At 32.7% G+C, this 18,121-nt stretch overlaps 1 protein-coding gene across 2 annotated transcripts in view; it reads right to left on the minus strand.

Annotated features, from left to right (window-relative positions):
* LOC130452825 (protein spitz-like) overlaps nt 1–18,121 on the minus strand; it is a 486,395-nt gene that overhangs the window by 309,838 nt on the left and 158,436 nt on the right. The window lies entirely within an intron of this gene.

Raw genomic sequence — 18,121 nt, forward strand, 5'->3', positions numbered from 1 at the left:
AACTAGTTCTGAGCGTGAAGTAGGTAGCTAAAGGACGTGCTCCGCGTTCCTAAATGGATAGCCGTGCAACGATCTTTCTGAAATTGGAGATGCTTGCTTACGAATTAGGCAAACGGATTCAAAAATGAATAAGAGCCTGCTGTTTAGTCTGAGTAAATATCTAACAGCTCTTTATTGTAGTTTGAATATTCGCTCAAATTGATTCGCACCACACGTACCCCAGAACGGCATATTGAAGATGAGACTCGATAAGGGCATAATAAACTGTTAAGAAGGTGGGTAAGTTCAGTTGAAACGTTGAAATGAAACGTTAATTAAAGTGGTAAGGTGATTTAATGTGCAATCTGGTAGACGAGAACGCATCTTTAATGTAAGTTCATCAGTTCCAGATGAGTAATTATTTCTGCTGTCATTAATTCTACTCGAAGCTCTGCTGAAACTACGGGAATAAAGAAGAAACTATAGGAGATCAGGGAGATTATGAGAGGAAGTTATAGAATTTGATAAATTTTTGGCTACCTTCACAAAGTAATTATTAAGGTTATCTGGTGAAGTAGAGATTATGCTCGATGAAGAAAGCGTATTTCTTAGATCATTCACAATGGAACATGTTTCTTTAGAAACATGCCGAGAATTGGCGAGTCTCCTATTATAATGAATATTTGTTGTCTTAAACTTTTCATACAACCCTTGCACTTTTGATTTTAATATTAGTATTTTATTATTAAATATTCTCATTGATATAAATATTTCTAGAATTGCATTGCATGCATTACTCGTCAAAACAAATTTATCTGCCATGTAAATACTGTATGATGCTGAAAAAATATTTTACACGATACCTTTTACTGTAAAAATTGGGCACAATACACTCTTTAGGAATGTGTAAAAATGGGCAGAAAGTTTACCTTGAATATGAATAGACCGATCTGTCAATTACTATCTATGACAAAATAAATATTTTTCAGTTTATTTACCATCAAAGAGCGTATTGTTAGAATTGTTGTAGTGTTTATTGTAATTCACGTTTCTTGTCCCGTCGTGATTTTGTCGTGTTAATCTTCTTCTACGTTTCGCCGACCATTCATGAAATTCCCAATTTCTGAAATATTTCGGATTCATTGAGACAAGTGGTACGGGGATTATTGTCACAAGGTGTTTAAATCCGTTTAACAATTTGCTTAAACAAATATTATAAGTAAAGTCACCAGAATTGGGACTAAAAGATTTGGCGTTTTAACACCTGAAGTTTTGTATAGGGTTACTCAAAGATTGTACATAGGTTATTATACAATGAATTTCAAAAACATTCCTCAGGAAAGTTTAGTCTTGATAATAACTATTTTTTCATACTGTACTTATAAAGTCGACTTTACAGTACTGATTTGAGTCCGGAAAATGGAACTTTACGGTATCCTTGTACTTTACAGTACAGTACAGTTAAATTCTCTCAATCCCGTTTGAAATGATAATAATTGTTTACAACGTTACCTTAGTGACTTCTGTTAATTCTTATTTTTTCAAATAATCAAAGGAGCTATTTTTCAGTGAAATTGTCAAATATGACATTTCATGTTTTAATATAATTTTGCTTTTTATATAAAACCGAAAACAGTATGGAAAAAATATATTACGAGTCCGTGAAGTTATTATTACGATACTCGATTAGATATTCTTGACTCGGCTTCTTTGTCGCCTCGTCCATAAACATCTATCTCGTACTATACCAAATCACTTCCCGTAATAGAAGGTGAATAACTATTCTATTACAGAAAACTGATATTTGACATTTTTATTATGAATGGACTAATTTATAGAGGAATTTTGTGTTAAATTAGGAACAATATTTATAATCACCTGTATTGTATACTACATAATGTTCGCGATGTGCCGCTTAACACACGCGAGGAAATTTTTACGCACAAGTGTGATATCACTTTCCAGTGAGTTATATACTATATTTTTCCAAGGAACCCTATAATGCAATGAACTTCATTTTCAAATTACCAATTTCTTTTATATGATTTACAAATTTGTTGAAATTCTTTTGAACTCTCTGTAAAATAAAAGTATATCTAATAATACATATAATATTTCTGTTTTAGAATTGCAAAACATTAAAACGGAGAAAACATTTGACTTATTTCAATTTTCTATTACGACATCGACACGACAAAGCGACCAATTGCGTGTAATTTGCTAGTAATCTGTATCTATAGTCAATCATGAGTTGCCGGATACCTCTACAAGATAACTTTTCGAAAACTATGATCAGGGTAACCCGATCATGATCTGAATGTTCGAAAACTAACCCGAATCACGTTCATTGTTGTTCGGAAACTAATTGAGTTAATCGGGTCGTAGTCATATACCAGAGGTGGGGAACCTTTTTACCATTAGAGGCCACATTTAAATTAGGCAGCAATAAGAGAGGCCGCATAAGCTGATTGACCTAAGAAAGTGACTTTTGTGAAATTATTATAGTTTTTCTATAGATTTAACAATTTATTGCATTATATAGAAAAAATAAAATATAATACTACAAAATTTTAAATATAATATACATATAAAATAATATAAAAATATTATAAAAAAATACAATAAAAAATATTTTTTTATTCACTAAGTTAGTGATTTATTTGGCTTTGTTTTTTGTATGACAGTAATTATATATAGGGATCAAGCTTCGTGACACACAGCTTTAATTGATCCTCTAAATGTGCATCTTAAATTTGTTTTTATTTTTGACATGAGAGAAAATGTTGTCTCGCAACAGTAGGTACTTCCGAAGCAGGAAAGTAAACGGTGAGCATGTTCTCGAAGGCATGGATATTCAACAGCATTTTTCCAGATTTCTATGGGATCCTTTTTAGCGTTAAAAAGGAATTTGATGATACTATCTTCCTCTAATTCAATTAACTCCATTTGTAGTTCTGCAGGAGCCTCGGATAAATCTATTAAATGTGGTTCAAATGCCAGTTTCATAGCAGGAGTGTGCTCGTCAAAATCAGAAAATCTATTAGTATACTCTTCTATTAAACAATCCAAGACACCTACATATTCATCGAATATTTTATTGTGTGTTGTGCAGATATTTCCGATCGACAAAGCAATGTTTTGAAAAATGATAATTTTTTTCTAAACGTTTGGATCAATTTTTTTCAAGTTTAAGTTTTCCTTTTTTAACAAAGCAATGAATCCTTCTTTTTTGCCTCTCATGGAAGGTGCGCCATCGGTGCAGACACTGACTAAATTACTGACATTCAACTGTAATTTTCAAAATTTCCGAAAATATCGACTCCGCGAGTTCTTCCAGTTAGTGTATCCAACGCAAGTAGTTCTTCGTAACATTGAAAAAATCTTTAGTTATAGCACGAATAAAATAAACTCTACCATTTTGTACTATGTGGCAAAGGGCCGCACAAGAACCTCGTGGAGGCCGCAGGTTCCCCACCTATGTCATATACTTTCTACATTTTTTGACCAGTTGGTAAATGCGATCAGCTGACTAAATGGTTTCAGTTTCAAAATACGTGTGAGTGGCTAAATCATTGATAACGGCTCAATAACAATTATCAAACATCTAGAATCTATTATACAACTAAATAAATATCGTAGAAAGATTAACGCACAAAATACTTATTTATGCATCAAGTGCAAAAAGTGTCAAATGCAATGCAATGTCAAATTCACGTCGCGTGCAATAAACAATTTTTGCACAAGTGGAATACAATATTTTTTCTAGGTTCATGGAAAAAAATATTTCATTTAGGTGTAGAAAAATGAAAAGCGTAATTTAAGAGCTAAATATTTAATAATTAATTAACACTATCGGTTAACATTGAAAAAGTTAGGAACTAGTAATTATTAATAATTCAACTTAAACATTATTTGTACCATTAATATTAAAAGTAATTAAAGGCAGGGCATTTACGAAATTATGTGGCAAAATTAATAGTAGAAAAAAAACAACTCCATCGTGTTTTAGGTGTTAAATAAAAGTTATGTGCATGAAATTTCACATTTTTTTGTCTACGTGTTATTTTTTTGAACAATAAAAACCGCAAAAAATCGGTACAAACTTAGTTTTTTACGTTTTGCGTCTTTGTTACTAAGGGCAATATTGTAGAGAATTGAAAAATCTTCAAAATAAGCATTTGTAAATTAAATTTCGATAATTTGTTGCGTAGATAATTTAACCGAAAGGAGAAAAGTATTAATTTTTTTAATTGTTTATAATTTGTTTTATTTTAAATATAAAGGTTTCTTATTAACTGAAAGCCGAGATCTCGATGTACTTAATCAATGCTCTAAAGTGGCCCCAATAGTTTTTGCAAAAAGGCAATTAGGCCATAGGAGGCCCTTTCTTTCAAAGGGCCATTCTTGCTCACCGGATGGTCGTATCATAATTTGGAAAGTAGCATTAGAAAGAAGAAGAGTTGAACTAAAAATCTCTGATCTCAGTTTTTTGAATTTAAAAAAATTTATAAACATTTTATAAAAATATCGTAATACCAATGTCATATTCGGAAAGCTGGCAGTTTAATTTGGAGCGAAGTTAGACATTTTTTTTAATTCACTGCGGCTTTGTTTTTCAATATTAAAGAATGTTTTTTGCGCCATTTTGTAGGGGAAGCTTGAAATTTTTATCAATAATAGTTTCAATAATCTATTCTTGAAAATGTGCATTTGGTAGCAGTATAAGTGACACTTCCCACGACCACAGAAAATCCTCATATACCAGAATTTCTCTTAAAGCAGATTTCATGCGCGTGTAAAACACATGCACATGCAAAAAGCACGGTATATGTTGCAGCTTAATATGCGCTAATTGCGAAACAGAGTGCTGCGAAAATTACGCTGATAGCTTTATTAGTATAGACGATCAAGTAAACGTTAACGATGGCAAAAATATTTTTAATGGCGATGTCTCCAATATAAATGAGACTTAATTAAATCATAATAATACAGGCGATGATGATGAAGTTGTGAGACCCAAGCGACGTTGTTTAATGTAAAGATTTATTTGAAGAAAAATGATGTATTGCATAGAAACAATAAAAAAATTATGACAGATTCAATAATTTTATTTATTTAATTATTGAAATTAATTATTCATTTATGTTATACGTAGTATTAAGATTCAATCTGAAAAATTATTGTTTCACAGTATTAGGGTACAAATAAAAATATTTTTATAAACAACATATAAAAAAGGAGAATTTTAAATTGTATAAAACTTATAAATAGCAATAAATACTATATATTTTCCCATAAAATTAAGTATTTTCACCTATAGAATGCAAAGTATTTTATGCTAGTATGAATAACTGTTTATTTAGTTAATAAATAAATCATAGAGGGGAAAATTCTGGGAAAATTTTTAATTTTAGCAAAAAACTAATGTGACAGTTAATTTTAGCTGAACGAGTTAGCCAAGTTAACAAAAAAAGGTCAAGAGCTACTGAGATAATTAATATTTTTCAGTGCTCCGCAGATTTTAAGTCTGTCGGAGCATTTTTGAGCGCGCCGTCTTTCCTTCTCTTCGTTGTCCCCATTCCTCCGCTGTCGCGGCTTTGCGGTGCAGTGGAGAAAAACAGTGTCACTTATACTGCTACAAAATTCACATTTTCAATAATGAATTATTCAAACTTTTATTGATAAAAATTTCAAGCTTCCCCTATATAATGACGCAAAAAACATGCCTTAATATTGAAAAACAAAGCCGCAGTGAATTGAAAAAAAATGTCGCCCCAAATTGACCAAAATAGGTATTTTCTATGTAGGTAAAACTGCCAGCTTTCCGAATATGACATTGGTATTACGATATTTTTATAAAAAGTTCTAAAAACAATAAATTGTTTATATATTTTTTTTACCCCCTTTTTTGAAGTCAAAAAAATTCGAAAAACTGAGATGAGGGATTTTTGGTTCAACTTTTCTTCTTTCCAACGCGACTTTCCAAATGATGATAGGACCATCCAATGAGCAAGAATGGCCCTTTGGAAAAAAGTGCCTCCTATGGTTTAATTCCCATTTTGCAAAAACTATTGGGGCCACAGGGCCCATCTTTAGAATATTGATTAAGTACATCGAAATCTCGGTTTTCAATGAATAAGAAACCTTTATATTTGAAATTAAACAAATTATAAACAATTTAAAAAATTAAAAATTTTCTCCTTTCAGAAAGAAAGGTTGAATTTTATGCACATAACTTTTATTTAACCCCTAGAAAACGATGGCGTTGTTTTTTTCTACTATTAATTTTGTCCCCAAAAGCCTTTTTTTTTTCGTAATTATTATACAATTTTTGCAATTTTCAACATTAATATTTCTTAGTGAATTATTTTTTAATTCTATTTCTTGATTTGTAACTTCTCTAACTGTACTAATACTTGGTATCTGTTCATATCAATTTCTTCAGCTTGAAAGTGATTGCTCTACGTATCCTTCCACTTCTGTCGATGATTTCCATCCGTCGTGTCGTTTGAGCTCTAATATATCTGCTCCAGTATCTGCAAGAAATGTTGCGGATAGTCTCTTGAAGCACTGATCTGTGTATAGTTCGCATGAGCAAGTCGAACTTGTAAACGATACAAAAACCGTACGTAATCTGTCGCAAATTACTAGATAGACTTTGGATCAACAGGGATCCCCAAACATAGAAGGGGACTGAATCACGAAAATGCACCCTGCCATTACGTAGTTAATATGATGTAGTGATAGAAAGATTCCAGTGTCAGCATAACCAACTCACTATCGGGAATTATCAATCCACGACTTTTTTGTCTACTCCAAAAAGAAAAAAACATTGTAAAAAGAACGCCTTTGGAATCGATTCAGAATATCAAAATAACTGTCACGTGGGTGCTATCGGAGGTTCCAAAGCTGTTAAAATGCCTCCAAAAATCACAGGAATCGATAAATGAATGCGGAAGGGAATCACAATAATTATCACAACATTAGTATCATTTCTTCACCTCGTATAAGTTCATAAGCCATACAATTGGAAAAATATGAATCACTCTAGACATAAATAAGGAAGAGCTTTCCAACATTCCTTTTACTATATGAGAGATACAATTTAATCTTTACGATTCGATATTAAATATTTCTATTCATGCAATAATTCCAATTCTTAAAATCCTATTGAAGTACACTACAAGAAAATATTTGTCTATTCTGAAAAAAGAGAATTCCAAATCTCCAAAGTTTTTGTTCCTAACTATTTATCATTCTCAAGAAGTATTTATCAATAAAACTAAGTGCAATAAGATGATTTTGTGACTCCCATGCCGTCTACTAATACCCGGTACTTATTCAAGATCACGTACATCTACCCTTATTCGAAGTACAACCCCAAAAATGAGTATTGTATCAATCGACCAGGTGAGAATAAGTTTCACGGCTTGTGACCACCGTCAGAGCATTTAATACCTGTTAGGAATTTTTCCCAAAAATTCTATCTTTTGTTGATTTTTTGGGTAATATCTCACGTTCCAAAAACTTTAACGCGAAATTTGGTTTAGAAATTTGCACTTGTTAAAATGTTAATGGTTTTAATATACACATCTTATTGAGTTATTTAAACTATGACATTATAGGTGCAATAATCAATTAATCGTCCAAAGTTTATAGATAAAGTAAAAATTTTTCAAATAATGATACCATAACCACTTATTTCTTAATCAAATATAATAAAAAAACAAGACAATTGTTAAGAACTGATTGTATAAATTACTTGTTATTATTTATCATCGATATCTATTTCATGGCAAACAAATTTTTTTATAAACCAATTCGATTTATTATAGATTTTAGTTATAACTATTGAAAATACATACAAATAATAGAATATAGTGGAACATTTTTATTTAAACATATTTTATTTAAAATGAACTAAAAATAGACTAAACATTTTTGGCATAAATCTTGAGACAAGAATGACTTAAGTAATAGATGCTGATGAAGATAATATTAAAAAATATATTGTGAACATATAGGCAGGCACGCGCGATCTCTCTCGCATAATGTGACGTCACGTTGGAATCAAAATATAAACTATAATGTATACTATATACCTGTTATGAAGCTGAAAATATGATTAGCAAAATTATGAAATTCACTTTAATAAAATTGTTTGTGATATATTATGGGTATATTAAATTTTTGAGCGAATCATATATAGGTAAATAAACAATGTTTTAAACGTAAACACTTTGCGTTATATGGAACTATCCTCTTCGCAATGAATGGAACATACACGCACTAAAATAAATAACACATAAATAAGAGTTATCGTATCTAAATGTTTCCATCCAGACTGAAACCGTTTTTGTTAATAATTCTACAAGTGAATTGACTACATAAAATAAGTATAATGATTAGAAAAAAATAAAAATTGAGAGTATTATTTTGTGATTTACGACATTCATTTACCATATTTTAAATTAATTTTATCCTCTCGACCACAGGGTCCTATCCACTGTTTCGTCAAATTGGTTTTTTTGGAAAAGTATTTAATACGTGTTTCTTTGGTATTTCAATTAGTGTTTATGTATGTAATGACGGCATTTTAATCTCATAATAGAAAATTAGATCAACTCTATAATAGCCACTAAACACAAAAAATATCACAATCACATAAAAACTTCTAATCTTAATGGCCAAGAAAATATTCTGATTCCTGCGTGACGTCATGCGCGAGGCGTGTCAAATTTGAGCCGACAATTCAGCATACCGATGTATGTATCATGGTTCATAGTAGAATAATGAGCAAGAAAGGTCCGTTAGCCACATAGACCTTTTGATAAACTTGTCGCACCCAACTTGACATTACCAAAGGTCGATATCCTTTGAAAAGTCAATCAGGTGATTTCGCTTGAACTTTTTGATGTCATTAGGCAAACTGTGAGATTTGCTCAAGTATTTGAACCACTTTATGATTCAGTTGAGAACAAAGGAGTAACAATATTTCTGGTTGATTCAACTCCCTTCGAGGACCTTTCAATTAAAAGGTTGTTGAATAAATGACAATTGATAATAAAATCATAGGCAAAAGAGATTATATTACCAGCGTCAATCCCACCAATGAGATTAACTAAAAGAGCGATAAGTAGTGAAAACTACAGAGACCTCATTAACTTATTGCAATGGGTTCCTGAGGAATACAGATCGTTCTTTAAAAATATTCCATATAGGGAAAAAGAGAAAGAAGAACTTTCATGAGGACGACACAACTGCGCTAAATTAATAATTATCTATGGAATATTAACCCTTTAAGACCAAAAAGCATTTTATATATTTAATTTTTGTGAAGATTTATTTGAATAAATATTAAAGTGTTTATAAACATACCTTGTCATAGTGTTAAGTCCTAAAACGATTTTATAAGTATAGCCTTATCTTTAATATATAGACAAGTCTGAGTTGTTATTGTTCTTAGCAATAAATATCCATTTGGATAATCCTGTCCGGGGATAGTTTTGGTAAGATTAATTTTTATTTTAATTAATAAGGTGTTTCTAGCTTTTCCGCCTTTTTTTTATTAATTTTTAAAGCTGGTAGGGTCCAATTTGATATTCATTGTTCACCCCATCTGAATACCAGTTTTTATATAGTTTAACTGAGAACGAATATTACTTTCTGAGGAATAGTCTCCTACATCACTATGTACAGTTTTTAGATGATTTAAAAAATTTAGACTCTAATTACTTATATTCATTAATGTAACATGGAATCTCGTTTAATTAGAGTGGGAAAATTTAATTAATAACTAAAAATTGTATGTAATGATTAAGAAAAAATTCGGATGCAAATTTTTTCGTCTTACTTTTTGCCTTTTCTAAGAGAGTTCACCATGGCTATGGTAATATTTTTTACACCATCAGGAAAGAGATTTCAACAGACCAAAGTCTCAATGACTTTTTAAAAAAGCTGATATTTTAACGAGAGAATTTTCATTCAAAAATTAGTGCTTTTTTGATATTAAGTCAAAATAATTTGAAAAAAATAAATTACAATGTATATGAGACATAAAAAGGTAACTTTTTACGAAATTTCGTGAAAAAAAAATGTTTATTGTAAAAGATAAAAATAAAAAAAAATAAAAAAACCAAAAACTCGGTTTTTTCAATTTTCCACATACATTTTGAAGTTATGTGAAAAAAGTGTAATCACAAAAGTTGTAGATTACCTTATTACCTACAACTTTGCCATCAATCTATTTTCCATAACACCTGTAGTTTTGTCGAAAATCGAGATAAACCTTCAATCCCTTTCCCTTCCCGACCTCAGATCACACGTAAATTATTTTTCCTTCCTTCCATTTTTATATTTTTCTCCTTTTCCAATAGGTTTCATCCTACTCCTATTGTTTTTTACTTTTTATTATTTTTAAAGGCGTCTACCCTGGTATATTACGTAACTGTACGTAAAATTATTCATCGAAGCGATCAAGCTGTTCAACCATATCATACACATTTGAAGGATAGTGATTCAGAGATTCTCATTACAAATATGGTCTCGATATTAAAATAAATTATTAAAAATTGGAGTGTTGATATGTTCACGACAATTGAGATTAAAATATATTGACACTGTACTGTAATATATTATATCAATTTGTCGGTTTGAGTTTGAGTAGGGAAATTATATTACATAACATGGCCGGTGAAGTAACTTTACTTTATTTATATTAATGCTTTATCCCAAACAATTCTTACTAAAATAAATTACTTATAAATGTGATTTGTAATACTGCAGTTAGATTTGTTATTTGACTAGATCAATTGTACTAGGGTTATTTGGAAAACATTACAAATTTTTTCTGTTGTTAGAATATTGGTCATAATGCTCTATAAGCTTCTGTTTGCATAAGTTATAGATGTATGTTGCATGTGAAAATAGCCCATCTTGAACTGCATCTTCCACTTCGCAACTGTGGAGAAGCGCTTGCCACCTATAATGTCTTTTATGTAGCGGTCTAATTTTAAATTAATCGGCGCCAAATCAGTACAGTAGGTGATCAATGAATATTATCATGTTTTGGGAGTTAATAGCAGAAAGGGATCTGGCATTGTCATACGTCAGCAAAAATACAGATGTCGGAAGCCCACGTCACATATTCTGTATTGTACATCTACATTTACAAGATTGAATAGGGTGGCGCATATTTCCTTGCTGCATAAATACGATTAACTTACTATAATTAAATATTCACTAATTTTCTGCATTTAAGATTTCCATTATATCTAAAACAGGGCCGATCTCATGGTCCATGTCGTGGACGAGTTCATAACATTACCCCTCCTTAGAAGGAAATTCCTCATTGAACTCATGTATAGCTGGGACTGGATGTTTAAATCGGCAACTGGACCTATTCCTGTACTTTCCGATCATATAAAAACAACAGGGCACCGCCTTCATTAGGTACTCATGACGGAAGAGAAAGCTGCAAATTAATATGTAAGCCCCGGTATCCTGGAATATTACCTTTACCATGTTCCTGACGACTCGCACTCCAACTAGTTATTCGCTATCTTGGTCATAGCAAATTTCTTCACGTTGGCTTTCAACACATGGTGAAGGAGGCTTTGGAGCATTTCCGACAAAGCGCGGTAGGTGGATCGATCTTGAAATTCGTTTTCGATTACCAAGATGTGCCGCGAATTGTGTTTAATTCTTATCGTCTTGCCGGGGGCTTGGATCTGCTATTTAAATTTCTCTAATCGACCAAACTTCTGTTGTAGACCGGTGAATAATTTTCCGGTAAAGAGGCAAATTTCGTTGTTGTTCTGTTGTGACTCCATATCTAGCTTTGCAGGTACTGATTTTGGATGTCATGGTTTTCTTCATTTCAAGCTGTTCACAAATTTCCTGGAACAATGGCTCTCGAAGTTTGTTCCTTGATCGCAGTGGATTTCCAAGGGCACACCATATAGGCTGAGAAATTCTTTAACCAATACTTCCGCACAAGTTGTTGCCTTTTGATTCGGGATCGCGTCAATTTTCACCCATTTTGTAAAATAGTTCATCACGACTACGATGTATTTAACGCCATTGTCAGTTGTCGGAAATGATCAAGCTATAGCTAAAGCAATCCTTTCAAAAGGGCTTCCAACATTATACTGTTCCATGGGTGCTTTTCTCTTGCGATTTGGTCGTAGCACAAGTCGTAAATTTCTTACAACAGTCCTTCACATCGTCGGAGTTGTTTATCCAATAAAATCTTTCACGAACTCGCTGAAGGGTTTTCTCCACTTCCCGATGACCAGCCGATAGATGTCGTGTAACTTCTTTAGTACCTCGGCTACACTCGTTTTCGGAATGATAAGTTGTCTTCTCTTCTCGGAACCATCATCGATCTCAAGGATTTTTTTAAAAGGCTTTAGGTAGTCCCACTGAGCCCAATATGCCTCAGTGTCGGTGAAAATTTAATTTTTTCCTGTGCCGAATCATTTTTAAGTGAGAGCTCGAAAACAGCTTCCTAAGATTCGACTTTGTTGCAGTGGGAGCAGTCTACTGGCACTGCTGTCTAGATAGGGAGTCGGCATTTCAATGGCTAACACCTGCTCAATGTTGGATATAAAAATTGTACTCTTGCAGATGTTTAATCCATTTAGCGAACTGGCACTCGGGATTCTTAAACTGCATCAACCATTTGAGTGCTGAATGGTTATTGCGGATTAGGAATTTCCTTCCGTAAAGATACTGGTAAAAGTGTTTCACGGACTTCACTACCGCCAAAAGTTCGCTTCTCGTGATGTAGTAGTTCCGTTCTGTTTTAGACAAAACTTAGGACGAGGATGAAGTCCCCCTCTGGTAATGAATATCTCAATATCCGCTCCATTGTTAGATATCTCTTCAAGGTTTTGAACGCTATTTGACAATCTTCCTAGAGGATAGCTTTTGATTCTTCTGTGAGTCGAGTTAGTGACTTGGAAATTTTTTTATTAACCTTTCAATAATAGAGTCCAAGGAGACTCCTAATATGATGTTTATCGGTTGGTTGCGGCCATTACGCGCCACTCTTTCATTTCTCACTATATGGCCTAGACACTCGACTCGATTTTGGCATAACTGATACTTATTTGGGTTTCGCATGAGCTGGACAGCCTGAAGTCGTTTGAATAAGTCTTGTAAATTCTTTAGATGTTTTTCAAATGTCTATTATAATACTACAATGTCATCAAAATAAACCATAAGGGTAAACAAACACGAATTTATAAACATTTCTAAGCAAGTTTGCCATAACCTCACGTATTGAGGTCGTCTGCTTGCCTTAACAATGAATGGTGATTTGTATGACGTTTAAAGTTTGAGATTCCGTGAGAGAAATATGTCGTCTCCTGAGACAATATTCGCTAAAAATAGATCATCTTCTTTATAAAATAGATCAAAAAAGAATACAAGCCATTCTATCCAGTTATTTGGCGTTTATTATTCTCATCTTTGGTATCATTAGAGATATTTGTAGTCGTGACCCAGATTTTGAAGATATGTATTGTAAACCGTTACCCTAAAACTAGCAGCTAGAAAGTCTTAAATAAGACAAAAATATATCATATATATTTAATGCTATCAAAACCACTAGCCAGAATAAATCAAAACTTCAGAAATATTTCTTATTTTAGAACAAGGTAGAGAAGCAAATATAGTTTCTTCATAACGACTCCTCTGTCTCCTGTCAATCATTGCAAAGTTGCTTGAACGGTTCCTATTACAATAATAAATACAGACCGAATACAGATGATGGGACTCCATTCAATAAGTTTGAATTCCGAGTATGCTAGCCCAAGAACTTAACACTGCACAGCTGTGAGCCAGGCCTTGGACAAGGGGCATTCAGGCCTACATCTTATTTCAAGTTGCTGAGATCCTACCTTCGTCAGAGGCAATTGAGAGTTCGTATAAACTAAACAGTGACTAGCAGTTCTTCAATAATAGCAGGAGTCCCACAGGAAAGCGTTCTGGGTCCTTTAGTGTTGATGCACAAATAGTGGACAAAGTAGTCTATCAAAGATCAAAAAAAATATTGTGAAGTTATAACAAAAAAAATCCGATTTAATATATACTCTATATAAATGCTTTGTTTGTCATTTTGATTTGCAATAAATAAATCACAACCCTCACTCACTACAGAGTGTTTTGTTTGAGTCATTCTTTTTAGTTTCATCATACCAGCAAATATTCAATTTTCCAAGGTATTTAATACACAATCCCATATACTTAAGCATCGTTTCCACCTTCAAATAGCACTCACGATTAAATCATCAAGGATCCGCAAAAAAGCCCCCGAGCACGTAATTGCGCGGGTGGTCCTGCACGTGCCCTCTTTCTCTACGTATCAATCTATAGTATACCATACGAGAAGACGCATCATCCGTAAGAGGGTATCGATTCGTATTTGATGAGATTGATAGGGAGCATATAACCACTTCACCTCTATTTGGGTCTTTCTTCTTCAACACAATGATTATCGCGTGTAGCAATTTTCTAGCATGGATACAGTAACGGGCTAAGTCAACCATCACCAAATTTGTTTTAAAAAATATTTAACTAAAATTTCAAATCTGAAATGTAATTAAAGAAGATGGAAGTTTGTTGAAGTGTGATTTTTTGACAATTCTAAAGCATTTAATTGTATTAAATCGATGACTGAAGCATTTAACTATCTTCTTATAACAACAACAAATCAACGACAAGTGAGGGCAGATTCAGTCGTATCAAAGCCATTCAATATAAATATATAGGTTAGAAAAGACTATATCATCTTATCAATGTATAATGGATTGGAGATTCCAATACAAGTATGACTCGATATGAGATTTTCAAAAGACTTGTTGCAATGAAATGTTGAATCATATAAATTGCATTCATGCAATTTTACAACACTAGGAATTATTGAAATTATATGATACTGAAAGATGAGAAGAATTAGAATACATTATGGATATGAAAAAATCATCTCGGAAAATTAATTGTTTCGATGAGAATTACAGATAATCAAGTGGTTCAATATTCTTTGACGAAACGAAAATTGATAGATAAAAAGGACCAATTGAATGGCCGCCGAGAAATCCAGCAAACAATTTTTTTCAACAGGGTACTTGAAAAGGAAATATTCTAAGATAAAGCCGAATAATGTTGAGGAGCTGAAAACACGATTGAAAAATGAATGGAGAGTAATTTTTCTTCAAATCTTTGAAACGAATATCTATGGCATTTACTAGTAATCGCGATTGGAAAAACGAGTACGATTTTGTCAAAAAATATAAGCCTTGTAATACTGAATTTATTCAGAATTACATATTCTTTCTGTAGATTTAGCTGCATGTCCTGGAACCTATTGAAGTATCAGATCTATCAGGTATCACCTTATCGAGCATACATACATACGGTGGCTGCCCCCATTGTTTTCCTCTAAGCATTTATTATGTCTAAGCTCACTGAAAGATCAAATACGAGGATCACATTTTAAAATAAAAATGGATTTACTCGAGCAACTCACGATTATTAAACCTTTGCGCTCTTGAGTTTAAACGAGTCGACCCCAACGCATCTTACATAGTGAAAAGGTGGTGAAGTGAGTTTCAATGTGGTACCCAATCGTGTATATGTCGCATTATAATAGATAAAGCTCTAATATATTTATATCCTCGGGGATATAATTATATACCGAAACATAGAAAGCGATTCATTACTATCTTACTAAGAAGAAAATTATGATATGGTTGAAGTTTAGCGTTTATATTACAACAACCATGTTCATCAGACCCGTATCCAGAACTCAGCTAACAATTGGAAGAAAAAATTGTTTGTTTATATACTTTATTTATGGAAAATAATTTGTGGAATAACTACATGTGATAAAGGTTACGGATTGTGGCTTTTGTATTATTTATGCAGTAGCGAAGACACATATAGACAAATGAAAATTCACTCATCAGTTTTGGTACCAAAGTTTATAATATGTTGCAAGATCGACGAGTTATTATTAGTCTAATAGTTGAAGAAACTGGCGTCTCATACTATGTGGTACATAATATACTTACCCCAATATACAACACAGTGTTGTGTGGTCTAAGTTTACATTTATGTACTGTCTTTCTCATTAAGATCTGTTTTTTCGCTTCTCTTCATGTTGTGTCTCTTTTGTCATGTATATTACAAATTATTTCGTTCCATGTTGCTTTAGGTCTTTTTTTATTTTTGCCTATTTGTGCTTCCCACAATTCTCAATGAATTACAAGCTGTTTCATCCCTACAGCTTCCAATGCACTTTTTTGGTAATTAGTGAGCAGCTGTATTTTCTAGTTCTGTAATATTTAAATGTGGTCACGTTTTAATTCCCTGTCCTAATATTTTTTATATTTATAGTTTGTTTTTTGAGTGTTATAACTGAAGTCTTTTCTACATTTATTCTCAAACTGAACTGCTTTAGTATATTGTTCTACATGTCTAAAGTTTTTCTGATTTTGGAGGTTTGAAGGACAATATCGTCGCCTTTTGATCCCTCATATATTTTCACTACTTGGTTCTTATGTACAAGCACACTAAGATGAGCGGATATTTATTACGCCATCTAGAAATATGTTGCAAAGCAATACAGCCCAGCCACCACCTGGTTTTACTCCTTCTGTGTGTTGAAAGCCTCTGATATTAGATTTTTACCAATTACATTACTGTGCAACATGAAAAAATGTCTTAAAGATGGGTACCAAAAGTGTTACTAGATACATACAAGTATCTGAAGATAACTCAGTCACAGCTTCGCCATTGGAACAGCAACAATAGCTCAGGCATTAGTCTCTTTTTGTCGAGACGCATTAAAAACATCAATAGGAAAAATGTTTTAGCCTTAATGGAGACTTTATTGAAAAATAACAAAATCTTTGTCGATTTTTATTACAGGTGAGTCAGGGATTGAGGAAAGGAATCAGCCTTCGTTTCTCCTCAAATCTAGACAGAATCACGGAATACATGAAGGAATTTCTATACAAAATATTTCAATAAATCGTGATCGTGAAAAAAGTTGAAATATTACTGTGAACTGATATTTTTCTCTTTAATCTGTAATCATCATTTGAGTTTGTTGAAATTGCCCCTTATTTTATCTCGATACGGATATTTTCACTTGAAGAATCCTTAGTTCTGCCCTGAAGTAAATGAAAACGTGCATGTGCTACAGCCAAAGGATCTGAAACAATTCGCTACATGTGCTTTGTTATGTGTGTATATAGTCACGAAATACATACAGATTATCACGAGCACTTGTACAAATTAGATAATTCGCTAAATAAGTATACGGGCGTATTTTTTTGATTTAGAAATAAATTTTAAGATATGGCAACAATGATGTGACTATGTTAAATCGAACATTGCCATAATAAAATTTGACATTTTTAATAGTGATTGTACTCAGAACGTGTTGTCATACGAGTACTACCTAATTTGTTCACAGATACTCGAAATATTCAAAATATAATAAAATCGTGAACATTTTCGTGCGATGATTTTATATAACTTTCGAAGTGGATTGAACCAACAGCAGTGTGTCGATCAACACGCATGAAGTATCATCGCCAGCCACCGTATTTCGCTGGTCTTATAAATTCAATCATGGTCACATTTCGCTATAGTTCGCATTAGTTCCTCTCGCATACATTAACTATAGCATGTACATTTGAGTTACACTCTCATGTTATCGCTCTACATTTTTGAAAAATGATCGCCGATCGTTTTTCCAATGATGAAAACCGTCTTTGCCTTTTTAACAGGTGCACCGTTTGCAATCCACTGTCTTCACTGTGTTTTTGTTTTAGGTTTCATCTTTAGTTATGAATTTGGGCAAAAATCATTTTGCTGAATCCGCATCAATAAGGCTTGGGAAATGTTCATTGGAATGAACTCCTTGTCCAAAGTAAGTAAACGCGGCACCCAGTCTGCGGATAGCTTATGCATACCTAATTCTTCATTCAGTACGTAGTATATGGCAAATAAGTTCTTTTGATATGCCAGTAGCCTCTTCTATCTCTGTAACCTTAATCAGATGGTCGTCCAGAATCATTTGCTGAACTTTTTCGATGATATCGCTGCTTGATCGTCCCGAACGTCATCT

This window comes from Diorhabda sublineata, chromosome 2, assembly GCF_026230105.1.
Source record: "Diorhabda sublineata isolate icDioSubl1.1 chromosome 2, icDioSubl1.1, whole genome shotgun sequence".
NCBI lineage: Eukaryota > Metazoa > Arthropoda > Insecta > Coleoptera > Chrysomelidae > Diorhabda > Diorhabda sublineata.